The sequence below is a fragment of the Palaemon carinicauda genome, chromosome 21 (assembly GCF_036898095.1).
Source record: "Palaemon carinicauda isolate YSFRI2023 chromosome 21, ASM3689809v2, whole genome shotgun sequence".
Taxonomy (NCBI): domain Eukaryota; kingdom Metazoa; phylum Arthropoda; class Malacostraca; order Decapoda; family Palaemonidae; genus Palaemon; species Palaemon carinicauda.
The window spans coordinates 28,693,560-28,720,761 of record NC_090745.1 but is presented as its reverse complement, the minus strand read 5'-3'; the positions used below and the strand labels follow the sequence as shown (position 1 = coordinate 28,720,761).

General features: G+C 38.4%; 2 protein-coding genes across 4 annotated transcripts in view; one reads left to right on the top strand and one right to left on the bottom strand.

Moving 5' to 3' along the window:
* Window positions 1–27,202, top strand: part of LOC137615243 (excitatory amino acid transporter 3-like) — a 1,014,688-nt gene that overhangs the window by 389,562 nt on the left and 597,924 nt on the right. The window lies entirely within an intron of this gene.
* Window positions 1–27,202, bottom strand: part of LOC137615238 (uncharacterized) — a 56,204-nt gene that overhangs the window by 23,811 nt on the left and 5,191 nt on the right. The window contains exon 2 of one of the 3 annotated variants that reach the window (XM_068344945.1): window positions 9,313–9,433. The exons of 1 other annotated variant lie outside the window; for it this stretch is intronic. The gene's annotated coding sequence lies outside the window, so the exon portion shown is untranslated. Of the gene's footprint in view, window positions 1–9,312; window positions 9,439–27,202 lie in introns of all 3 variants that reach the window. One more of the 3 variants, XM_068344944.1, reaches the window with a different exon arrangement.

Genomic DNA, 27,202 nt, shown 5'->3' with positions numbered 1-27,202 from the left:
CTGTTAAGAGTCGGGCTCCAGTGATCCGGTTTTAAGTCACCCATATTTGCGGGTAATGGGTGACGCCATTCATTGGAGTCGACGGTGGGAGGGGCTAACTACCCCCACTGATCAGTGTACGCCCACCTAAAGAGAGGCAGCCCCTCTCTAATAGAGGAAAGTTCCCCGCTGAAACCTCTTCTCGTGTTGGGCCACATGGGATAGGATGACTGACATCCTCCGATGAGAGGTGGATAACCCTGTTTGCTCATACCAAAAAACCCACCCCTCTGTTGACGACCTGGAAAATACAAAAATGGACCTCGGGACAGACAGATCCAACTCGGGTTCTAATATAGTTACATTAGAACCTTATTCACGTCATGTGAATAATAAAACACTAGAGAAGAAGAGAGAGAGAGAGAGAGTGGAAAATGATGACAGTACAGAAAGATATAGAAAAGTAGAAGTATTACCTGGTCACTATGAAGTAGTGAATTATGAAAATTTTTTTATCTTAGAATTTGAAAACGGAAGAAATGAGAGTGTAAAAATTTTCAAAGCTAATAGGGAAATAGTTACTTTATGGGGAAATGGAAGTCTCTTGATAGAGACATTATCCCCATTACAAGGACATAGATGAAAAAGAAATTGAGGATGAACTGAAAAATCAAGGCGTAGTTGAAGTAGTCAGAATGAGAAAGAGAGTTGGAGAACAGAGTATTCCTCTTGCTACTTTAATTATAACATTTGATCAATGCAAATTACCAAATGTTATAAAAGCTGGTTGGCTACCTTTGTAGGTAAAACCATATATCCCTTCACCATTGCGATGTTATCTTTGCCAAATGTATGGCCATTTAAGCCAGAAATGTAAGGAAAAACTGAACAATAAGCCAGCTGTTTGTGCCAACTGTGGAAAAAATAGTCATGGATTATGCATAGAAAACCCTAATTGCATACATTGTGGGTAAGCACACCCAGATATACTAAATGTTGTGTTAAGTTTATTTTTGAAAAAGAAATTCAGGCCATTAGGACCATGGAAAGGGTTACTTTTAAAGAGGCTCGTAAAAGAGCTCTTGAAAAGCAGATAAGACCAGGGCAACCTTTTTCAATGGTTCTGAAGAAAAACTTGCCAAACCACACAGACGAAAATTATATCTCTACTTCTAAGATAAAGAAACAAATGAAAGTAGTTAAAGAGGTTGAAAGTCCTATCGAAAATCTATGTCCAGAAATTGTAGAAAAATCAAAACAGATACTTAAAGATCCAAAAATTATTCAAAAGCCAACTACTCCAATTCTAACCAATAGCACAAACCTCTCACAGGCCGTGTCCTTGCCTGATCTGATGGAAGTTCCACTTGAAACCAATTTACCTGGTGAACCTGTAGTGGGGAAGGTGCAAAAACCTGACAGATCACAACCTTTTAATAAAAAAAGAGAGACCCCTCCATCTCTCTCACCTCCTACCATAAGAAACATTAAAGTCACGACTTCAAATAAATATGATATCTTGTCTGCTGATGTTTCTGATCAATTAGAAGATAAATTGAACCAATCAGAAATTCAGGTTGAGGTCCACCATCCTCCTCAACAATTAGATCAAAAGGATACAAAGAAAAAGAAGAACACAAAACCCACTATATCAAGATCCTCTCTAGAGATACCAACGGGAAATATTGTTAGATCAAATATTGCCAATGGGAAGACTTCATCTAAGGTGTCTTCCAAAAAATAAACCCTAGGTTTTTCCTCCATTCTGCACTGGAATTGCCAGGGTTTAAGGGTGAAATATGAACAACTTAAGCTCCTCATATGTGAGCACTCCCCTATAACAGTATGTCTGCAAGAAAGCAATGTTGATGCTAATACTCCTTGTCCTCAAGAGTATGTTAGCTATAGGACACCATATGATCAACAAGCAGGGAGCCATGGGGGAAGTCTTATATACGTTCGTCGAGATGTTCCCCAAATATCTTTGTCTATTTGTAGCCCTGTGCAGGCAGTGTTTGTACAGATTGATATAGGGAGAAAATACACAATCTCTTCTCTTTACTTGCCTCCAAATAACATCCCGTATGATAATATAGTAGAAGTGATTAAACAACTCCCACAACCTTTTCTCTTACTAGGAGATCTTAATAGTAGACATCCTTTATGGGGTGATGTTTTGGCAAATGCAAGGGGTAATATTATATCATCAATTTTGGAGAATGACGATGTCGGACTCCTTAATACAGGAGAGCCCACACATATTCATGTACAGACAGGTACCTTGTCCTGCATTGACCTATCAGTTGCAAGCTCTAACTGTCTTCTCGATTTTAATTGGCGAACATTAGATGATTGGCATACTAGTGATCATGCACCAATCATTATAAACACCAACAATGGTCCACCTTTACAGAGATCGCCTCGATGGAATCTTGATAAGGCGGACTGGAATAGATTTCGGGAGCTAAGTGAAATTGAAGGAAAAGCAGAACAGTTTGAAAGTGTTGATGATGCCATAGACTTACTTAATGGAACTCTTCACACAGCAGGAGTGAATTCCATTCCCAAAACAACCGGGATATTCAGACGACGACCAGTCCCCTGGTGGTCATGTGAACTAACTGCCCTGCACAGAGCCACAAGAAAGTCTTTAACTCGATTGCTCATGCGCCGTACTGATGAGAATTTAGTCATATACAAGAAATGTAGAGCACAGTTCCGTCGTGCCATGAAAGAAGCTAGGCGCCAGTCTTGGATGTCATTTGTTTCCTCCATTAACAGTAGAACACCAACTTCATCTGTGTGGAGGAAAGTCAAAAAGATAGCAGGCAAATTCACCCCAAACTCACCACCAGTGTTAAAGGTAAATGGCCAGTATATGACTGGAGCAACCGAAGTTAGCAATGCCCTGGCTGACCATTTTTCAAATGTATTGTGGAAGTGTGAAGGAGCTCCTGGACACCAGTATAGGAGCATTTAAGAAAAGAAAATTTTAAATTTTGCAACAAGAAAGAAAGTCATATAATTCTCCTTTTACTGAAAGAGAATTTGATTCTGGTCTTGCTACGTGTAACCATACAGCCCCTGGACCTGATGGAATTCCATATGCAATGATTAAACACATACCTTTTAATACAAAGTTATTTATTTTAAGCATTTTTAATAGAATATGGCATGATCATAGTTTTCTAAGTGTTTGGAAAACAGCCATTATTTTAGCCTTTTTTCAATCCAGTAAGGACAAGTTTTTAGCAGCAAATTATAGGCCAATTGCATTGACATCTAGTTTGTGCAAAATCATGGAGAAGATGGTGGTACTGATGTGGTACCTTGAAAAGAAGGGTATTTTATCACCCATTCAATGTGGATTCAGAAAAATCCACTCAACGACTGATATGCTGTTACAACTCGAGTCCTCCATTTGTGAAGCCTTTGCTTCCAAACAGCACTATGTGACAGTCTTTTTTTATCATGAAAAGTCATATGATACCGCATGGAGATATGGTATACTTAAAAGAATCCATGAGTTAGGATTAAGAGGAGAGCTACCACTATTTATTCAGTCATTTCTTTCAAATACAGTTTTCCAAGTGAGAGTTGGGGAAACTCTATCAAAAAGTAAATGCCAGGAAGAAGGAGTTCCTCGGGGTAGTGTGCTGAGTGTAACCCTTTTTGGACTAGCAATTAATGGGATATCTTCAGTCATTCCCCGGATGTTCTCGCATCATTATTTGTGGATGATCTCTATATCATTTTCTGGAGCTAGAATGGCAATGGCTGAGAGAAAAATACAAATCTCTATCGATAGAATTATCCAGTGGGCCGATATGAATGGATTTAAGTTCTTGATAAGTAAAACTACAATTGTCCATTTCTGTCGTATCCGGGGACTACATCCAGACCTGGATATATACATCAAAGGTCAATGGATTCCATGTGCAAGTGAAGCTAAATTTTTAGGGTTGATATTTGATTGTAGGCTTACATGGGTTTCTCACTTAAAAGCATTAAAAGCTAAATGTCTTGAGGTTCTGAATCTTTTAAAAGTTTTGTCCCATACATCATGGGGGGCAGACCGCAATACTATTTTAAAATTATGCAAGGCCTAGATTTTTTCCAAAATTAGTTATGGATGCGAAATATACTCCTCCTCAGCCACCCGAAGCCGGTTAAGAATATTAGATTTCATACATCATGTTGGTATTAGATTGTCCACAGGAGCCTTTAGAACCTCACCTATCACAAGTCTCCTTGTTGATGCTGGGGAGTTGCCTCTAGACATTTACCGAATGTCCTCTATTATTCTGTATTGGTTTAGATTGTAAAGACTCCCTAATTTTTTAGCCTTTCAGACTGCAATCCTTGTAAGGCACTCAACCTACTTTGAGTTGCACCCAAAATCTCCTCAACATTTTGGGTTTCGGGTGAAACAATTATTAAACAATATGGATATAATTAGAATTAAGGTGCTTCCATTCAAGGTATTATTAATGCCTTCATGGAAATTACCTGATGTATCTTTTTGTAAATACTTTATTGGAGTTAAGAAGAATATGACTAACTTAGAATCCAGGTCTCTTTTTCTGAAACATGTTGGAGAACATAGGGGATCGACTTTTATATATACTGATGGCTCCAAATCTGATGCTGGCGTTGGATTTGGAGTACATAGTAGTGATTTTAATTGTAGAGGTGCACTTCCTCCAACAGCTTCCATATTTACTGCCGAACTGTATGGCATACTAACTGCTATTGATAAAATAGCTTTGGAAAAGGAGGGTAATTTTACAATTTTTAGTGATGCAAGGAATGTTCTTCAAGCTTTAGAAGTTTTTGATACTAGTAGCCCTCTAGTTTTAAAGATTTTAGAATGGCTTTTTATTATTGGACGGAAAGGTATAACAGTTCGATTTTGTTGGGTTCCAGCACATGTAGGTGTATCTGGGAATGAGGAGGCAGATCTACTGGCGAAGAATGTGGCATCCAAGTTGCTACCAAGGAGGTATCCCATTCCCTGTGATGATTTCCTACCTTACATCAAGAAATTGGTTTGTAATAAATGGCAACGGCGCTGGGATAGTCTAGATAGCAATAAAATGAGGGAAGTAACGAATATCGTATCACTTTGGAGGTATAACATGATACCCCGAAAATGGGAGACGACTCTTTGTCGTCCCCGTATTGGTCACACACGGTTGACACACGAGTTTCTGTTGAAGGGACAACACCAACCGTATTGCGAGGACTGTTTAGTACCTTTAACAATGAGGCATTTGTTGACCGAATGCCCTAATTATAATATATTAAGAAATAGATATCTGTTTGAGGCTCGAGTTGAGGATGGCAGGTTCATCCTTGCCATGATTCTTGGACATGATGCATCTTACTATGCGAGCGGCATTTTTAGATTTATTTCAGAAGCAGGTCTCCTGAAAACTATTTAACTGTTATAATGACTCTTAACTTTTATGGTGTTAATTGAATTCTCTTTTATTTTTCATATATAATAAATGCTATTGGCGTCAATGACCTTAGATGTCAGTATGCCAGAAAACTTTCAATCAATCAATCAATCAATCAAATGCTCGAAAAGATCAACAAAGGTTGACCCCGACCCGATTGCGCACACTATTAAGGCCGTGGTCAACAACTAAGAGCCTAGTACAGATAATTCTCTTGCAGCCACCACAAACATCAGTGGTGATACACACGGATACCTCCCTGGAAGTATGGGGAGGCCATTCGCATGAAAGGAAAGTGCAAGGGAATTGGTCGCACCTGTTCAAAGCTTTTCATATCAAAATCTTGGAGGCTATGGCAGTCTTCCTGACGTTGAAGAGACTATCCCCTCTCAGAGCAGTCCACATCAGACTGGTCCTGAATAACGAAGTGATAGTCGAATGTCTAAATCGACAAGGCTCGAGATCACCTCACATCAATCACGTGATGTTAGCCATCTTCCGCCTGGCAAGGAAGAGAAGATGGCATTTATCATCAGTTAAGCTTCAAGGGTTCCGCGATGTGACGGCGGATGCTCTATCCAGGCGGAAGACGATAGAGATAGAATGGTCCCTAGACGGAGACTCATTCTCCTTTATTTCAGAAAAAGTCCCGGAACTGCAGATCGACCTCTTCGCAATGAGCGACAACAAGAAACTACCTCGTTATGTAGCCCCTTACGACGACCCTCAAGCAGAAACGATAGATGCCATGTCTCTATGGACTGGAACAGATGGAACCGGGTTTACCTGTTTCCACCAACCAATCTCTTGCTAAAAGTCCTCGACAAGCTAAGATCTTGCAGAGGAACAGCTGCAGTAGTGGCCCCCAAATGACCCAAAAGCAATTGGTTCCCTCTAGTTCTAGAATTGAAACTGAAGCTGTTTCCTCTACCGAACCCAGTTTTATCCCAACTGGTTTAGAAGTCGACTGTTTACACTTCATCCTCGAGAACAAACAACTTACATCTCATGATTTTCTCGCCCTAGCAGCGAACAAAGGTTTGGGATCTCGAAGGACAAGGCCGACTTCATTGTAGAGTACAAGTCAAGTTCAACCAGGAGACGATATAAATCATCTTGGAAGAAATGAGTATCCTTTGTGAAAACAAGGAGACCAACAAATATTTCAACAGATTTCTGTCTCTTTCTTCATCTACCTACTTGAACAAGACCTGACTTCCACTACGATAACTATGTGCAAGTCGGCCCTGACTAGACCTCTTCTATATGCCTTTGAGGTGAACCTCACAAGCGAAACCTTCTAAGGTGCTGAAAGCATGCACTAGACCCAAGCCAGCAACCCCTCCAAAGCCCATTACATGGTCGTTGGTCAAAGTCTTGCACTATGTTTTGAACCTAAACAATGAGGATTGTACTCTAAAGTAGCTAACACAGAAAGTCATTTTTCTGTTTGCAATTGCCTCATGGGCTAGAGTTAGTAAAATAGTGGCCTTATCAGGGATGTAGGCCATATTCAGTTCCTAGACACAGGGGAACGGAACCCTTTTCCTGATCTTGCCTTTCTTGCCAAGAACGAGCTACCCACCAACAGGTGTGGTCCTTGGAGAATCTACCCACTGAAGGAAGATGTCTCTCTATGCCCAGTAGAGTGTCTTAAGGTCTATCTTCGTAGAACTTAAGGCTTCAAGGAAGGACGGCTCTTCCGAGGCGAAACCTCAGGATCAAAATATATCCCTAAGACAACTGAGAGTAAAGCTCACCTACTTATTCGCAGAGCGGATCCTGACAGCTCATCAGCAGGTCACGATCCAAAGAAAATTGCTTGTTCATGGAACTTCTTCCAACACTGGGGCTTGGGTATACTCCGCTCATACACTGGGTGGAGACCACCCAGATCTTTTACAGACACTATACGAAGCAAGTACATGAAATAAAACATGTTGTGGTGGCGGCGGGTAGTATTATAAAACCTGTCGTCTAGCGCTGCGATGAACAGTGAACTGCTTTGGGACTTTCCAGTGTATCGGGTGCATGGGTACATTTACCCTCAAGTACAAATCACAACGATGATTAACACACTGTTCCCCCCCCCCCAGATGCTGAAGCCTTGATGTGGATGGGGGGCTTAGGGATTAGCAGTTGGGTTCCGACGTTTGGCGGGAATTGCTTCCCCACTGGTCCTTGGTGCCAAGCTGTTGATCCAACTAAATTAGTCAGCACTTTCTCTTTTCCTTTTGTTTTTTCCTTTTTTCTCCCATCTCCAACTCTTGGACATGAACTTGTTATTGACTTTGGCTTATGTTTGATTATGGTTTGGCTGCCTCTTTGTATTTGACGCAGGTGGGATGGACGGCATGCCATCTCAAAAGAACTCGAGTACCTGACGTGACCGAGCGAGGGGAAAGTTTTATGTCAAACCTTTCCCTCAGTGCTGGGTCTGACGTTGACGGCCGTCATGACGCCTCAAGTGCTGAGGGCGGGGTGTATCTCTGGATATTGCCCCTAGGGCGGCCCTAATTGTAGGGATGAACCCGTCCTCTAAGTGTGGCTCCTTGGTGGGTGGGGGGAATATCCAGATGAAATTAATCTTCTCGTCATTATGGCGAACCCACCGAAACCCGTTGACGACCAATCCGCTTCCTCTCTGGTTGACTCTTCCAGGAAAATAGTTCACTCGATGGACTCGCATTCATCCAGTGCTATTACTCTGGAACCTTTCATTCCAACTTCCCCCAGATGCCAGAGAAATAAAAACTCTGGCAGTTTAAATGAATATTTAAGGGTCCTATATTGTGAGGGAATTATTCGCAATGGGAATTATGAAGAATTATTTAATGTTCTGAAAAAGTTTGGAGATATAACAAGAATGAAACTGCAGCTCTCCAAAGATAAACAAGAATTTGAGGCTTATGTCACTTTTAGTAACACATTACAAGCTACAAATGCTTTTCATGAAATAAGAAATGGTAAAGTTTCTGACCTTTCTTGTCGAGTGAAATTGCATAGTATAAAAAATGTTTTAGACTCGGAATATGACTTTATACCCAAATGCTCTGCCTTGCATGAAGAAGCTCTGGAAAATACCAGAATAGTACCAGAACCAGTCTGGTATGTTGCTTCATACAAGGAGGGCTGTAATAATCTGATAAAGGGGTATGAATGTATTGAAAAAAAGGTAGGCTGTATTCCACAGGGAAATTTAACACGCTATGGCCGTTGTCTGCTTATTAAAGCAGGTAACGAATCTCAAGCTGTATTATTGAATAATTTTAAAGCTTCCTCGTCAGATATAATTCAGAGAGTCTCTCCTCACCACTCTTACAACCACGCAAGAGGAATTATTTATAGTAGGGATCTAAGTGAATTTTCTGATGAAGATATACTGAAAAGATGCCCAGCTACCGTTCTTAAAGCTAAAAAACTAAAAGGGAATAATAATGCAATTTGTTTAATCTTTTCATCACATTACCAACCAGATTACATCAAGATCAGACACTTAAACATTCCGGTCAAGAAATTCCACCCACGACCAATGCAATGTTATAAGTGTTACGAGTATGGCCACATTAATGTAAAGTGTACTAATAAGAAAAGATGTTATATTTGTTCCGAATTTCATGATCCCAACGAATTCCATGATACCTCCGCCGATTTTACTCATGAAAAGTTTTGTTTCCATTGTGAGGGAGCTCACTCTCCCAATTCTAAACTGTGTCCTCAGTACAAACTGGAGCAATCAATAATTGAGACTGCCAATAATGAGCATATAACTTTTGGTGCAGCAAAGAAAAAACTTAATGGTTCTAATCCAACATATGCCAGAGTTTTGTCCAATCCCGTAAAGTTAGATAATAACTCAAGGAATACTTACCCCACAGTTACTGCTGGATCTAAATATCCTGAGATTTCACCTTCTTCATCAACAAATCCCTCAAGGCTCGACAAGATTTCTAATAATTCCAGCAAGCCACAGAACTCTCATCCAGTTCCAGCTACTCTGGAAAACAATAATAGCAGTAGAATAAACAAAAAACCAAATAACAAAGTAGGCCAAAATGGTCCCTTAAAGCAATAAGACCGTATTCCACTGCAAAACCGTTTCAACACACTTGCCACAGACAGTGCCAGCAAGGCTATAGAAAACATAGGAGAAATAGAGATGGTTGATATCGAGCCCCATAAATCAAAATCCGTGAGCAAGAAAAGAGTAATTGAAGATACAACACCACCCAAACCCAAAAAAACAAATAATATAGAATTTATACCAGATGCAATTGAAATGGATATCGAAAAATTACTAGAACTCCCAACCTCTGGACCCGAACCTAACACAGTCAATAACCACATCACTAAACAAGTGATAAACGTTGAAGTCCATAGGAATCCCCATGACCCTCAAGGAAGTGAAAGCAAGTCGAATAATAATGCACCCATTAAAGGAATAAGCCCTTCTCCAGTTCTAGGTATGACTGGAAAACTAATGCTTTCACCTAAAACAATGGCAGAAAATACAACACACAAAGTTTCATGTGGTTGTAACGATTGCTTCATGGCAGAATTCAATGACCCTAAAAATCTAAATGTACATAAGATGAATAATATAATAGATAATTTTACTAAGAACAAAAACAAAAACCAGTATGGCAAATTAGAAAGCCACAATGCTGGTTGTATGTGTGTTGACCATCTAATAAAGAAACGTGTAACAGGCACCCTCCAACTGGAAAAATTTATAGAAAAACTTAACCTTAATCCAAATGACACCCAGGAAGCTAATACAAACAAGGGTAAAACCCAGGGAGCCATACCCAAGGAACCAAATCTTGATTCAAAAACTACAACTAGCGTAGTCAAGCAGAAACCCGTCTCCAACAGAATAAGCAGAAATAATGCCTTACCCAGTGGAAATTTATCTTCTTTGCCGTAACGTTCAATCCTTATATAATTCAGTGGAATATTAATGGTCTTAAAACCCGTTTACATTTAGGGGAAATCCAAAGACTATTGAAAAATTATAACCCTATTGCAATGTGCTTACAACATACTAATGATACTGTTCCTTCAATAGGAAACTACAATTTAGCATCTCGCTCAATCCCTTCTCCCAATACTTTAGGGACTGCAGTATATGTTCATAATAAAGTAACTTATGATGCTTCAATATTCAACACATCAGAGTTTCAATTATCTGGAGTTAGATTACATCTAAATAACGACACTTTTAATATCTATAATATGTACAATCAACCCTCTTTCAACTATGATATACAAAATCTACCTAAAGTACTCCCAAATATGCAAGAGGATATACTATTACTAGAAGACTTCAACTCCCATAACTCCATATGGGACACCAATTGTGTTGATGTTGACATAAATGGTTCAAAGGTTGAACAGATGATGAATGATCATAACCTCTGTATATTGAATGAGGCAGAGAGTAGCACTTACTATTCAAAAGCTCATGGAACCTATTCGTCAATAGATTTAACTCTGTGTTCCAATAATATTGTTGATAGGTTCGAATGGAATGTCTTAGACGACCTGTTTACCAGTGATCATTTTCCTATTTTGATTACCATATTAGGACATACACCAACTTCTTCGATTCAACGATATAATACAGATAAAGCTGACTGGGATAAGTTCAAGTTTTACACTAAGCAAGTGCCTCCCTTTGATTACTCCCAAGATCATGATAAAACAAATGATGACGTGAATTTTATCACACAAGCGGTTGATAAATCGATACCTCTGACTGGCACCCGACAGTTAAAACATTCAGTCCCATGGTGGTCAGAGACATTAACCCAGCTGATAAACGAAAAGCATGCAGTTGGAGGAAAATTAGAAACCCTAAATAAAAGATTCAAACATTTGAGCACTGGTCCCCTAATGTTAGGGAATAAAATAAACAAACTGGTTGACATAGCAATAGAAATTAGTGTGTTGAAACCATATTTTAATAGGGTTTCTGCTAAATTCAGAAAGGAAGTAATTAAAGGCAAGATAATTTCATGGCAAAAATACGTGTCAAGCATATCGGATAATACTTCTGTGCAGAAGGTGTGGCAGAAGTTTAGGAAGATTAATGGCTCTTACAGCAAACCAGCGAGACACGCATTAATGCATAACGGCTCGTTAATACATGATACTCAGACAATCTCTAATATTATCGGCCATAATATTGAAAATATAAGCAGCATTGATAATTTAGATGCCCACTTTCGAGCCATTAAAAGAAGAGAAGAAGCAACACCATTGAACTTTGATACTATGGAGGATATATATTACAATAAAAGATTCACTGAAGAGGAGTTGGAATTTGCCTTATCTAATTGTAGGTCAACAGCCCCGGGTAAAGATAAGATAAATTTCGATATGATTAGAAATCTAGCCCCTTTAGCTAAAGCATATCTATTGGATTTTTACAATCATCTTTGGACCAAACACCTATTTCCAAAGGCATGGAAACATGCAATAGTAATACCAATAGTAAAGGCAGGGGAAGATCCAAGTAATCCAAACAATTACAGACCAATTTCATTAACCAGTTGCATATGTAAATTACTTGAAAAAATGGTAAATTATAGACTAAATTGGTGTTTACGTCGCAATAATATTCTATCAACTTCTCAATTTGGCTCACAATCAGAACGATCTTCTTTGGATTCACTTTCACACTTAGAAAATTATATACGTAGAGGCTTTGAACGAAAACAGATCACAATAGCCATATTTTTTGATATTCAAAAGGCATATGATACAACGTGGAGACACTCGATACTAAAATCCTTACATCAGAATGGTTTTCGAGGACACCTTCCTATTTTTATTAGAAATTCTATTGGTGGAAGAACGTTTCAAACTCGTATTGATAACATTTACTCCGAATCTTTTAATTTTGACAGTGGTGTACCACAAGGCAGTGTTTTAAGCGGGACTCTTTTTGCATTGGCAATTAACGACATTGTTAATCAAATGCCACAAGGAGTGCAAAGTAGTCTATATGTAGATGACTTTGCAATTTACTATTCCTCCAATAGCTTGCGTCATTTACAAAGGATTCTAAATAGTGCCACTAGAAAAATACTAGCGTGGACCGCATCTGTTGGTTTTAGACTTTCGGCAGAAAAAACTCAAGCCATAATGTTTTATAAAAACAGTAGATGGAAGCAAAACCAAGATATCAATCTAACATTGGGCAACGTACAAATCCAATTTCAAGATAAGGTAAAGTTTTTGGGACTAATTTTTGACACCCATTTGAATTGGAAAGCACATGTATCATACATCAAATCCAAATGTAACAGTGCTCTTAATTTAATGAGGAAATTATCTCACACAACCTGGGGTGCAAGGAGATCAACTTTACTAATGATGTATAAAGCATTAGTATTATCAAGAATTGATTATGGTAGCCCAATTTATGGTTCAGGATCAGAAGCAACTTTGAAATCTTTAGATCCAATACACACTCGAGGCCTGAGAATTTGTAGCGGAGCATTTAGATCATCCCCAAATCTCTCAGTTTTATGTGAAATTGGAGAACCCCCATTGTCTTTGCATCGGGATTTTGTAACAATGTGGAGTGCATTGAAAATTTTATCCACTAATTCTCCAACAAAAAAGCTTTTTAATGAGAGGGACATATTTATAAACAACTATGAACCACCATTCCCAATTAGGGCAAACAGACTGTTACAATCAACAAACGTTAAAGTGAATCTTATTCATCCATCTTCATTTCCCCCACCTTGGATTATGACAAGGACAAGAATCTGTTCTCATCTGTTTTATTTATCAAAAAAATTCACTTATACTCCGAGTCACCACAAGCAAATTACCATAGAACATATTCAGAGAAAAGGTCCTCACTATGCAATATATACTGATGGTTCTAAATCCCCAATGGGTACTGGATGTGCTGCAGTATCTTTAGATGGAACACAACAATTATCGTTGCCAAAAGAATCATCAGTATTTACGTCAGAGTTATATGCCATTTTACAAGCAATCAATATGATTAAAACCATTGAAGACAGGAAGAATTTTAAATTTGTCATCTATTCAGATTCTCAAAGTGCCATGGTGGCCCTTAAAAACTATACTCATAGGAACCACTTGATCCTAAGAATTAAAGACCTTATAAGTAAATTATCTTCTCAGTGTGTAAGTGTCGAGTTATGCTGGATACCGGCTCATGTTGGAGTTGTTGGTAATGAAAAGGCGGATGCTGCTGCTAAAGAAGCCATTAAATTACCACAACAAAACATTGACCTCCCAGTTGGAGATTTGATCACATTATTAAGGCATTTCATATTGGAAAAATGGCAGAATGTTTGGAATAATGTGCCAGAAAATAATAAATTAAGGCAAATTAAACCGAAGGTTGCTCCTTGGGATTCCTCGACACAAAAGAACAAGAGAACAGAAGTAATTTTAACCAGATTACGAATTGGGCACTCGAGATTAACCCATGAATTTTTAATGAGTACACCTCACGGCACTGTTCCAATGTGCAGTGAGTGTGATACTTTTTTATCTATTAAACATATATTTTCGGTTTGTAAAGTTTTCCAGCGAGAGAGAGAGATATGTTTTGGTCAGAAAACTTTCTCTGAAATTTTAACTGAATCAAGTAATTTTTCTGTTTCTAGAATTTTAACCTTTTTAAGGAATTCACGTATTATTGATAGAATCTAAATTTTTACCTAAGTTTTTTTACCAATTCATTTTAAATTACATAGATTTAATATATTGTTAATTATTTTCATCACTCAGATTTCATATATATATATATATGTGTATGTGTATGTGTATATATATGTATATGTATATATATATATATATATATATATATATATATATATATATATATATATATATATATATATATATCTATTCGTCCATCTATTCACCCATATTTAGAATATTTAAAGATTATAAGTATATACTGTATATACATATATATAATTTTTTTTCTTTCATTTATTTTTTTTCCTTATCAATTGAATTTTTGATAATCTTATGTTTCTTTATATCCCGATTTTTTTTTCGGGCCAGCCCTGTTAGAGTCAAGCTTGACTCATTGGGCTGGTAAAACTCCTTCTTTTAATAATAATAATAACACACTGTTCCATATAGGTGCATATCTGACCGATGACACCAGTGCCGAGTGAATATTGCGTCACGGTGTTCATGCATTTCCAAAATCTGTACAAATCAGTTAGATTTGGTTTCACATCTCCATTGAGGGGTATCATTTCTATGAAATTACATATTTTTTCGACAAGAGAAAATATGGACCCTGATGTGTTTTCAATGCCTGATCAGATTCATACCCGATTGTAACGACATTTGATAATCTAGTTGCAAGGTAAAATACTAAACGTATTTGCGTCTTATTGCTGCTATCTCAGTTGCAGACGAATAAAGCGTACTAGAGTTTTAATTAAACCCTAGAAGGTCCTAACTTAAAATCAGAGTACAGATTTTAGGGGTATGAGAAAGGTAATCTCTAAGTATTACCTTCCGTCCCTATGGAGATACAACCTTTGAATCCTTATAGTCAAAGTCTACACTTTACCTGCAAGGGGCAGGAAGCCCTAAGCTAGTTCCAAGCTTGGTGGATATGACAAATAACAGTTATGTCATATATATAAGGGTCTAGGAGACTGTATAAGGAAATTCAAAGTAAAGGTACTTATACAAACCCACAGATATAGTACTTTCAAGTTAATTCTCTGGTAAGCTTCCATCAGGACGACATGGCCGAGCCCAAAAAACGGATTTAGAGCAAAGTGAAAAATTTATTTTTGGGTGAGATAGCCATGTCGTCCTGATGGACCCACGCTTCTTTATTAAAATGACCCCACCCGAAACTACTCTATCTGCGGCTATTCCTGCTTAAATGCAACTAGGAATGATGGGCCCTAGTAATACGGGGAGGGGGTCCACCGGCTACCTTGATAACGGCTCCCCTTTCGTCAGCCACTCTTCCCCCTCAAAGAGTTAAATCTATTTGGGGTGAAGATTGCTACTTGTCGTATCAAAAAATACGTCCCCTGATTTTATGCGATATCCTTAAAGATATATTAAGGATACTCTGGCCAGGAGTTAGAATTCTGGAGAACTATGATTAATTCACTGGGAGTATCACTGTAGCAAATACCCCTTAGAAAGCTCCCTATAGGAACCTTCCATCAGGACAACATGGCTATCTCACCCAAAAATAGGTTTTTCACTTTGCTCAAAATCCGTTTTATGGAACATGTTGCAGAACACAGGGGATCAACTTTAATATATACTGATGGCTCCAAATCTGATGCTGGCGTTGGATTTGGAGTACATAGTAATGGTTTTAATTGTAGAGGTGCACTTCCTCTAACAGCTTCCATATTTACTACCGAACTGTACGGCATACTAACCGCTATTGAGAAAATAGTGTTGGAAGAGGGTAGTTTTACTATTTTTAGTGATGCAAGGAGTGTCCTTCAAGCTTTAGAAGTTTTTATTTCCAGTAACCCTTTAGTTTTAAAGATTCTAGAATGGCTTTTTATTATTGGACAGAGAGATATAATGGTTCGATTATGTTGAGCTCCAGCACATGTAGATGTGTCTAGGAATGAGAAGGCAGATTACTGGCGAGGAATGTTGCATCCACGTTGCCACCAAGAAGGTGTCCCATTCCCTGTAATAATTTCCTACCTAACATCAAGAAATTGTTTTGTAATAATTGGCAACAGCACTGGGATAGTCTAGATGGCAATAAAATGAGAGAAGTATCAGATGTCATATCTCCTTGGAGGTATAACATGATGCCCCGAAAGTGGGAGACGACTCTTTGTCATCTCTGCATTGGTCACACTCGGTTGACACACGAGTTTCTGCTAAAGAGCCAACACCAATCGTATTGCGATGACTGCTTGGTATCTTTAACAGTGAGGCATTTGTTGACCAAATGCCCAAATATAACAACTTGAGAAATAGACTTCTGTCTGAGGCTCGAGGTGAGGATGGCAGGTTCATCCTTGCCAAGATTCTAGGACATGATGTGTCCTGCTGTGCGAGTGGCATTTTTAGATTTATTACAGAAGCAGGTCTTCAGAAAACTATTCCCTCTTAATGAGAGAATGCCTTGATGAAGTCATCGAGCTTCAGCACGGCATTTCATTCCCGTGCTGAAACTTGGTGACGGGCAAGAGGGCTCTCGAACTTGGGGAAATTACTCCCCTAGTTCGAATCTAAATTTCTCTCTTTCACCTTTTTCTTTTTCTCAATATTACTTCCACCTTATCCTAATTTCATAAACTTTCGTCTTGCTTTCCAAACTCTATGAGAAAAATTTCCCTCATTATATATGTGTATATATTATGTACATATATATTTATTATTTTTTTTTCCTATGGCTTGGATGTTTCTACATCCATTGTAGCCCCGGCGGGGATGTTCATACATCCTTTATTGCTGCCTGCTTTGATGAGTGGGAGGAGGTCTCACGGTTGGGGGGTGTTTGCATTCAAAGCTATATGTGAGAGTATTGGATGATTTCAGCCATCACGAAAATGGTTTGGACCTTTTTGGCGGAACTATTCTCAAGTATTGGGTCTTCGGAATCCAGGGGGATCCAATGCTTGGGGTAGGACTCTCGGCTTTTGGCCGGAAGCCCGTCATTACAGATATGGGGAGGATGATTCCATAATTTCTTGGTCTCAGTCCTAACAGGCGGGTTCAGCTTACACCTGTGCCTCTATATCTGGTTTGATTAAGTCGGGTAACAAATGGAAACTTTTAATCCTTCGTGTTACCCAAATTCCAATAAACACTGATTATGATATGATATATAAAGCATTTAGATGCTATGGAGTGATAAAAGAAATTAGAATAAAACTTGAAAATGAAAAATGATAATCATGATAATCATGAAGAAGCATTCAATGCAATATGTAACATCAATGATATCAAAATTAATAACTTAAATGTCATGGGTTCCCTATGTGATAAGATACCAAATAATTTGGATGTATATAGACCTGCAGACTGATTCGAGAAAGATAGCGATTTAACTATGCTCCCCTAAAGAAATCCAAAACCAACAATGTGGCTTGTTGCCGAGCCTAAAAGGAGTAATGGGAATTATTTTAAAATTAGCAAACTAATTCAGAAAAAGGTAGGACCCATTGCACCAGGTGATATATCTCGCTTTGGGAAAAATAGCTTCCTAATCCATGTAAAATCATACACACAATCAGTAATACTGTCTAACCTTACGACAAGCAGTGATGAGGATATGTTAGATGTAAAACCCCACCTAAACTTTAGTTACTGAAAGGGCATAGTCTTCAATAAAGATCTGTATGAATTTACAGAAGAGGAAATACTAGCCATGTGCCCATTAACAGTGTGGAAAGTGCATAAGATTCCTGGGACGTCAATGATTATCCTTACTTTCCAGGATGCTGATGTGCCTTTCCACATCGATATTGAAAATGAAAGAATAAAAGTTCGACCTTTTAAACAAAAGCCCTTACAATGCTTCAAATGTTTCAAATTTGGACATCCTTCTAAAGTTTGTAAAAATGAAAAAATGTGTAGCATCTGTGCCAGTCCTTATCATGGAGAGTGTACACTTGAGCCCAGCTGTTTGAATTGCAATTCAAACCATAAATCCACTGACAGGAGCTGCGAGATTTATAAGTTTGAAGAAGCAGCCCTCAACAAATCCAGTGTAGAACACATAAGTGTAGGACATGCCAAAAGACCACTGAAAAAACCAAACAGCTAAGCAAAGGCACTGAAATCAAGAGAAAATATACCACAGGAGACATCGAACCCACATAGTGCTGCCAGTAATTCCAAGAAAAGAAATACATCATCTAATGATCGTAAAGTTTTACGTGACAAGGTAAGCATATTGCCTTCCAAGGCTTTGCCACTGTTTATTAAAACTGCGACACTGCCCACTTCTATACAAACTTCATCCCCCATTACCAGCAATAGTACTAACCTCTCTCAGGCCATGTCCTTGCTTGATTTGACGGAGGTTCCACCCGAAACAAAGTTACCAGGTGCACCTGTGGTAGGGAAGGTGCAAAAACCTGGTAGATCCTCACTACCTATAAATAGGAAAAGAGAGAGACCTCCATCTCTCTCACCCCCTTCCATAAGAAATATTAGTTATGACATCAAATAAATATGATGTTTTGTCTGTTGATGTTTCTAATCACCCAGAAGATAATTTAAATATATCAGAAATTCTAGTTGAGGTCCACCATCCCCCTCAACAATTGGATCAGAAGGACATCAAGAAAAGCACAAACAAAAAACCATATTTATCAAGACCCTCTCTAATAAAACCACCTGGAATAGCATTAGATCAAAAATTGCTAATAGGAAGATTTCATCTAAAGCTCTTCCAAAAAATAAACCATAGTTTTTTCCTCAATTTTGCAATGGAATTGTCAGGGTTTAAGGGCCAAATATGAAGAACTTAAGCTCTTAGTTTACGAGCATTCCCCCATAATTGTAAGTCTACAGGAGAGCAAGCTTGATGCTAATACCCCTTGTCCTTGCAAATATATTAGTTATAGGACACCATATGATCACCAAATGGGGAGCCATGGCGGAAGTCTCATATATGTTCGTCGAGATGTTCCCCAAGTTTCTCTGTCTATTCATACACCTCTGCAGGCAGTGGTTGTACAGATTGACATAAGGAGAAAATATACAATTTATTCTCTGTACTTGCCTCCAAATGATAACATTTTGTATGATAACTTAAGTAGAGGTGATTCAAAAACTCCCTCAACCTTTTCTTTTACTCGGAGATTTGAATAGTAGACATCCTTCGTGGGGATATGTTTTAGCAAACACGAGGGAAAATATCATATCATCAATTGTGGAAAATGAAGATGTGGGACTCCTTAATACAGGAGAGCCCACACTCTTTCATGTCCAGACAGGTACCTTGTCATGTATTGACCTATCGATCGTAAGCTCTAATTGCCTTCTCAACTTCGATTGGAGGACATTAGATGATTGGCACCAATCATTATAAACACCAACAATGGTCCACCTTTACAGAGATCGCCACGATGGAATCTTGACAAGGCGGACTGGGAAAAATTTTGTGAGCTAAGCGAAATTGAGGGGCATGCAGAACAGGTTGAAAATATCGATGATGCCATAGACTTACTGAATGGAACTCTCCATACAGCAGAAGTCAATTCAATTCCCAAAACAACAGGGATATTCAAACGACGACCAGTCCCGTGGTGGTCTTCAGAACTAACTGCCCTCCCCAGAGACACAAGAAGGTCTCTAACACGATTGCGTAGACGGAAAACTGATGAGAATTTAATTATGTACAAGAGCACAAAAGAAGCAAGGCGCCAGTCATGGATGTCTTTTGTTTCCTCCATTAACAGTAGAACACCACCATCTGCTGTGTGGAGGAAAGTAAAAAAGATAGCTGGCAAATTCACCCCCAACCCACCATCAGTGTTGAAGGTGAATGGTCAGTATGTAACTGAAGCAAATGATGTTAGCAATGCCCTGGCTAATCATTTTTCAAATGTATACAGCAAGTGTGTAGGAGCTCCTGGTCACCAGTATAGGAGCGTTGAAGAAAAGAAAATTTTAAATTTTGCAACAAGAAGGGAAGAGTCGTATAATTCTCCTTTCACTGTAAGAGAATTTGATTCCGCACTTGCTCATTGTAATGATACAGCCCCTGGACCTGATGGAATTCCATATGCAATGATTAAACATGTACATTTTAATACAAAGCTATTTATTTTAAGCATTATTAATAAAATATGGCATGATCATAGTTACCCAAGGGTTTGGGAACTAGCCATTATTTTAGCCTTTTTAAAACCCGGTAAGGACAAGTTTTTTGCAGCAAACTTTCGTCCTATTGCATTGACATCTTGTTTATGCAAAATCATGGAGAAGATGGTTAATGCAAGGCTGATGTGGTACCTTGAAAAGAAAGTTATTTTATCACCGATTCAATGTGGATTCAGAGAAATGCACTCAACGACTGATGTGTTGATACGACTTGAGTCTTCTATTTGTGAAGCCTTTGCTTCCAAACAGCACCATGTTACAGTATTTTTTGACCTTGAAAAGGCATATGATACCACATGGATATATGGTATACTTAAAACCATTCATGAAATCGGATTGAGAGAAGAGCTGCCACTATTTATTCTGGCATTTCTTTCACATAGAGTTTTTCAAGTGAGAATTGGGGAAGCTCTATCAGAGAGGAAGTGCCAGGAAGGAGGAGTTCCTCAGGGTAGTGTGCTGAGTGTAACCCTTTTTGCACTAGCAATTAATGGGATATCCTCAGCAATTCCCCAGGATGTTCTCTCAACATTGTTTGTGGGTGATCTCTCCATATCATTTGCTGGAGCTAGAATGGCAATGGTTGAGAGAAAATTACAGCTCTCAATTGACAAAATTATCCAGTGGGTCGATATGAATGGATTTAAGTTCTCGACAAGTAAAACTACTATTGTATATTTCTGTCGTATCTGGGGAGCACATCCAGACCCAGATATATACTTTAAAGGTCAACGGATCCCATGTGTATCGGAAACCAAATTTTTAGGTTTGATATTTGATTGTAGACTTACATGGGGTTTTCACCTAAAAGCGCTAAAAGCTAAATGTGTTGAAGCTCTGAATGTTTTAAAAGTATTGTCCCATACATCATGGGGGGCAGACCGCAATACTATTTTGAAATCATACAAGGCTTTGATTTTTTCCAAAATTAGTAATGGATGTGAAATATACTCTTCAGCCACCCCAAGCCATTTGAAAATATTAGATTCAATACATCATGCTGGTATTAGATTGTCCACGGGAGCATTTAGAACCTCACCTATCCCAAGTCTCCTTGTTGATGCTGGAGAGTTACCTCTAGACCTTTACCGAATGTCTTCCATTGTTCGGTATTGGTTTAGATTGCAAAGAATCCCCAACTCTTTAGCCTTTCAGACTGCGAGCCTTGTGAGACACACATCATACTTTGACTTGCACCCAAAATCTCCTCAACCTTATGGCTTTCGGGTGAAACGATTATTAAACTGTCTGGATATAATTAGAAGTAAGGTACTTCCATTCAAGGTATCATCAACACCTCCATGGAAATTCCCAGAGATATTTTTTTGTAAATACTTTATTGGAGTTAAGAGGAATATGACTGACCTAGAAGCTAGGTCTCTTTTTATGGAACATGTTGAAGAACATGGAGGATCGACTTTTATATATACTGATGGCTCCAAATCTGATGCTGGCGTTGGATTTGGAGTACATAGTAATGATTTTAATTGTAGAGGTGCACTTCCTTTAACAGCTTCCATATTTACTGCCGAACTTTATGGCATATTAACCGCTATTGAGAAAATAGCATTGGAGAAGAAGGGTAACTTTACAATTTTTAGTGATGCAAGGAGTGTCCTTCAAGCTTTAGAAGTTTTTAATCCTAGTAACCCTCAAGTTTTAAAGATTTTAGAATGGCTCTTTATTATTGGAAGAAGATGTATAATGGTTCGATTTTGTTGGGTTCCAGCACATGTAGGTGTATCTGGGAATGAGAAGGCAGATTCACTGGCAAAGAATGCTGCATCCGAGTTGCTGCCAAGAAGGTATCCTATTCCGTGTAATGTTTATATACCTAACATCAAGAAATTGCTTTGCAATAAATGGCAACAGCACTGGGATAGTCTAGATGGCAATAAAATGAGAGAGGTAACAAATGTCATAACTCCTTGGAGGTATAACATGATGCCCCAAAAATGGGAGACTTCTCTTTGTCGTCTCCGTATTGGTCACACTCGGTTGACACACGAGTTTCTGTTGAAGGGACAACACCAACCGTATTGTGACGACTGTTTGGTACTTCTAACAGTGAGGCATCTATTGACCGAATGGCCTAATTATAATAACTTGCGGAATAGATATTTGTTAGAGGCTCGAGGTGAGGGTGGCAGGTTCATCCTTGCCAAGATTCTTGGACATGATGTGTCCTACTATGCAATTGGTATTTTTAGATTTGTTTCAGAAGCGGGTCTTTTGAAAACTATCTAACTATTATAATGACTTATTAACTTTTATGGTTTTCATTGAATATTCTTTAATTTTTTATATATATAAACTAAATGATATCGGCATCAATGACCCTAGATGTCAGCATGCCTGAAAACTTTAAATCAATCAATCAATCTGAAAACTATTTAACTTTTAGAATGTTATCTTAACTTTTATGGTTTTAATTGAATATTCATTTATTTTTTATATACTGTATAATATATGATATTGGCGTCAATGACCTTAGATGTCAGAATGCCAGAATTATTTAAATCAATCAATCAATCAATTTCCAGCTTATCAACTTATAATTCTAGTATCTTGTAGGGGGGAGCACTTTAGACATTAGATAAGTGTGTTATAATGATGTTCCATCGACCCAAAGCTGCACTAAAGTTTTAGCCTATTACTATATTTCTATTCTTGTTCCCTTTCTTCTATCTTGATGTCCAACCTCTTGACTTTTATTTCTTTCTGCATTCAATTGTTAAGTTTTCTCCAGTTGTAATTGGAGGCTGAATGACATCTCAGACCTCAGTGCCAGGCCTTATGGCACAAATACTAAATGTATTCTTTCTTGTATATTTTTCCGTCTGATGATTACTGTAGTCTTTACACTGTATTATTTCTTCTGTCAAATACTCAGTATAGTTTTTCTGTAATTTTACAGTCTGGAATTTTAATGCCCTCTTGGCGCACAACCATCTTCAGTAGTGTTAATGGGTTTGTTCTAAAGTTACTGACAAAATTTTAGGTCCAGGCAGTGACCTAGGCTGCTGCTTGTGGGTCCCCAAACAGTCCTTTGAAACTGTTCCATTTACGATCTGCTATGAATTTGCAAAACGTATTGTCCAGTAGAGATTACCAGATAATCTAAAAACAAGTACAGTACACAGTATTTGTTAAAGGGTTTGTAGTTCGTGAGTTTGTCAAACCCCAGTGACATAATTTATTTTGTAATGAATGGTTTGGGACCCGTTACATTACTGTAGTTATATATTTTTCTTTTTATGAAGAATATTGAAGGTTACTCTTCGATGTTGTTGCTTTTATGGGTGTCATGGGTAGATACAATACTTTTTAAAGAATATGTTTTAAGAGACAAAAATATCTATTTCCAAAGTTTGAGCAGCTAGGCGAGATGAGATTCGACTATGACTACGGCCTTGTTTGGGCAAACCTGTCATCAGCATTTTAGAAGTAAACCAAGCCTCGCTGAGAGTGCCTGCCGTGATAAGGGAACCGTCCTTTTTTTACCAAGATGTCATCGTCTTAATTAGTGGAGTCGGCATATTTTAATAAACCGAGCCTGAGGGAAATCCTTGTTTAGGATATATATCATCATGGACATGTGCTGCCCTTTTGTTACGACTTACACATGGTCCAGATTGCATCAGAAATTTCTTCTAGAAGCTTCCATGGCGTGAGCCAAGTGGGCGTTTCTAAGGAAGTCAATCGAGATGCAGAATTGTTAAAAAGAACGCCTTCTATGGAAATGACCACTGCCCACTGTAATTAACTCCGCCCATACATGGGTATTTAAACTTCAAGATAGGACAGGACATAAGACAAAAGAGAAACTATATCCGAACCAGATAAGATCCAAGTCTTAACGAGATACGAAACAGGGAAGATCAAAAGTCTGATCGAGCCAGATTCTAATCTTCCCTTCAGACAACAAAAGCCTATATCCATAAAATCCTGTTATGGCCGAAAAGAAGAGACAAATTGAAGCAGCCAGCCCTCCGTACTTGTGACGAGAAGTAGCCAACACTGCCTACAGCCTGCCTTAGTTCAACACTATCATCGAATTCTTGGAAGAAACCTCTGATGTCCTTTTTTGATGCCACCCTTTTTGGGACGTCTTCGAATCCGGTCATCGTGCCAGTTTCATCTGAACTTCTGCAACGTTCTCATTATCGTCTCAGCAGCTGCAGAAAACTATTCCTTAAGTATTTCTACCTTACTGACTGTTCCCCTTTTCTATTAGTGTTTGATTAATTTGATTTGTCAGTTAAAGTAAACGAATTAGTAACGTTGGTTTTCTTTATAAAGGTTTGTGAATAAACGTGTTGTGTTTTTTCGTGAGTTTCTTTTTATATTCATTTCCCATATTTAGTTGATTGTTGTTGACATTTGTTTTACTTATTAAAAGAATTTATAACGATTTTAAGATTGTAAGAATGGGCCTGCATGAATATTTACTTAATGCAACCCGGCTTTTGGACTAGCAAAGACGGCCCTACACACCCTTTCCTGATCGGACCGCTGTTTCCCTCGCGATTCCTTACCGTCCCTCTCTTTTCCTCCCTTCTGGGTAGGGATTTTGATGTTTCTCTCTCTCTCTCTCTCTCTCTCTCTCTCTCTCTCTCTCTCTCTCTCTCTCTCTCTCTCTCTGTGAAGTTGTAATTGCGTGTATTATTCGTATCATGTCACTCAAATTGTCTTTGCTCCACCATGGCTCGCTTCGGTTGTAAATAAACATCATTGCTCCTCTCTATGTTAATAATGATCCACGTGGATTGAGTGTGCAGCACATCCATGTACCGCTTGCCAGAACAGAGGAACAATGAGAAAGTGTTTATATGTGAGTGAAGTGAGCCACAGGAGAACAAAGAGAGAGAGAAGCATAACATGTATGTACCATCAACAACCTTAGCTATTCATGTAACGGAGTAGCTGAGAGGGAGGAAAAAAATAAGGGGGAGGCAGGTAAGCGTATGGAAGACAGCTGGCCAATCAGGAAAGGTGTGGGGCTATCCCCACCAATCCTAAAACATGGCTGGGTTGTGTAAATATGCAGTCTGCATTTTTACTATACCAATGAAATGTGCTTTCTCTCTCTCTCTCTCTCTCTCTCTCTCTCTCTCTCTCTCTCTCTCTCTCTCTCTCTCTCTCTCTCTCTCTCTCTCTCTCTCTCTCGAAATAATGTCTTTAGCAGTCTTAGAATAGGATAGCTTGCTTTATGCTCAAGCCCTCTTCTGCCTACACACAATCATGGACATTCGACAAACTAACTGATTGATAGGAACTTCAGGGAAAATTAACTTTTTTTTTTACAGGGAAGTAATGAATGATTGGCTCTCTGAATAAAAGTTGTAAGTGGAGAGAACCTGTTGGGCATGAATATAGTATTAGGTTGATGGAGCAAGTATTTTGAAGATTTGTCTGATGGAAAGGAAAGAAGAGAGTCAAACCTGAGTGTTGAAAGTCTATCAAGACAGATACGTTGTCATGCATTGACCTATCAATTGCCACCTCTAACTGCCTTCGATTTTGATTGGAGAACATTAGATGATTAGCATACTAGTGATCATGCACCAATCATTATAAATACCAGCAATGGTCCACTTTTACAGGGATCGCCACAATGGAACCTTGACAAGGCGGACTGGGATAGATTTCGTGAGCTAAGCAAAATTGAAAGGAATGCAGAACAGTTCGAAAGTGTTGATGATGCCATAGACTTGCTAAATGGAACTCTCCTAACAGCATGAGTCAATTCTATCCCCATAACCACGGGTTGTTCATACAGGGCCAAGTCCCCTGGTGGTCTTTAGAATTACCTGCCCCCCACAAAACTACAAGAAAATCTTTGATTAGATTGCGTAGACGCCGCACAGAGGAGAAATTGATAACATAAAAAATATAGAGCACAGTTCAGTCGTGCATGAAAGAAGCTAGGCGTCGGTCTTGGATGTCTTTTGTTTTCTCCAGTAACAGTAGAACACCACCATCTTTTGTAGAAGAAAATAAAAAAAAGATTCACTCATAACCTACCATGTTGAAGGTGAATTGTCAGTATGTGTCTGGAGTAACTGAGGTTCGCAATGCATTGGCTGATAATTTCTCTGTATCAAGCAAGTTTAAAGTAGGTGCTGGCCACGACTATAGAAGCAATGAAGAACGGCAAATGCTAAATTTTACTACAGAAAAGGAGGACTCGTACAATAATCCTTTTATTGAAAGGAAATTTGATTCCGCACTTGCTGATTGCACCGATACATCTCCTGGTCCTGATGGAATTCCATATGCAAGGATTAAACATGTATCTGTTGATATCAAGTTATTTATTTTCAGCATTATTAACAGAATATGGCATGATCATAGTTATCCAAGTGTTTGGGAACTAGCCCTTATTTTACCCTTTTTAAAACCTGTTAAGGATAAGTTTTTAGTAGCAAACTATCGACTAGTTGCATTAACATGTTGTTTATGTAAGATCAGAGAGAAGATGGTCAATGAAAGACTGGTATGGTACCTGGAGAAGAAAGGGTATTTTATCACCTATCCAGTGTGGATTTAGAAAATGCATTCAACAACTGATGTGTTGATATGACCTTAGTCCTCTATTTGTGAATCCTTTGCTTCAAAGTAGCACCATGTAACTTTTTTTTTTCTTTATATATATACCTCAAAAAGGCATATGATACTGCATGGAGATATGGTATACTTAAAACCATTCATAATTTATGATTGAGGGGAAAGCTATCATTGTTCAATCGAGCGTTTGTTTTACATGGATTTTTTCAAGTTAGAGTTGGTGAAACTCTTTCAGAGAGGAAAAAATGTCAGGAAGAAGGAGTTCCCCGGGGGTAGTGTGCTCAATGTAACCCTATTTGCATTAGCCATAAATGGTATATCTTCTATCATTCCTAAAG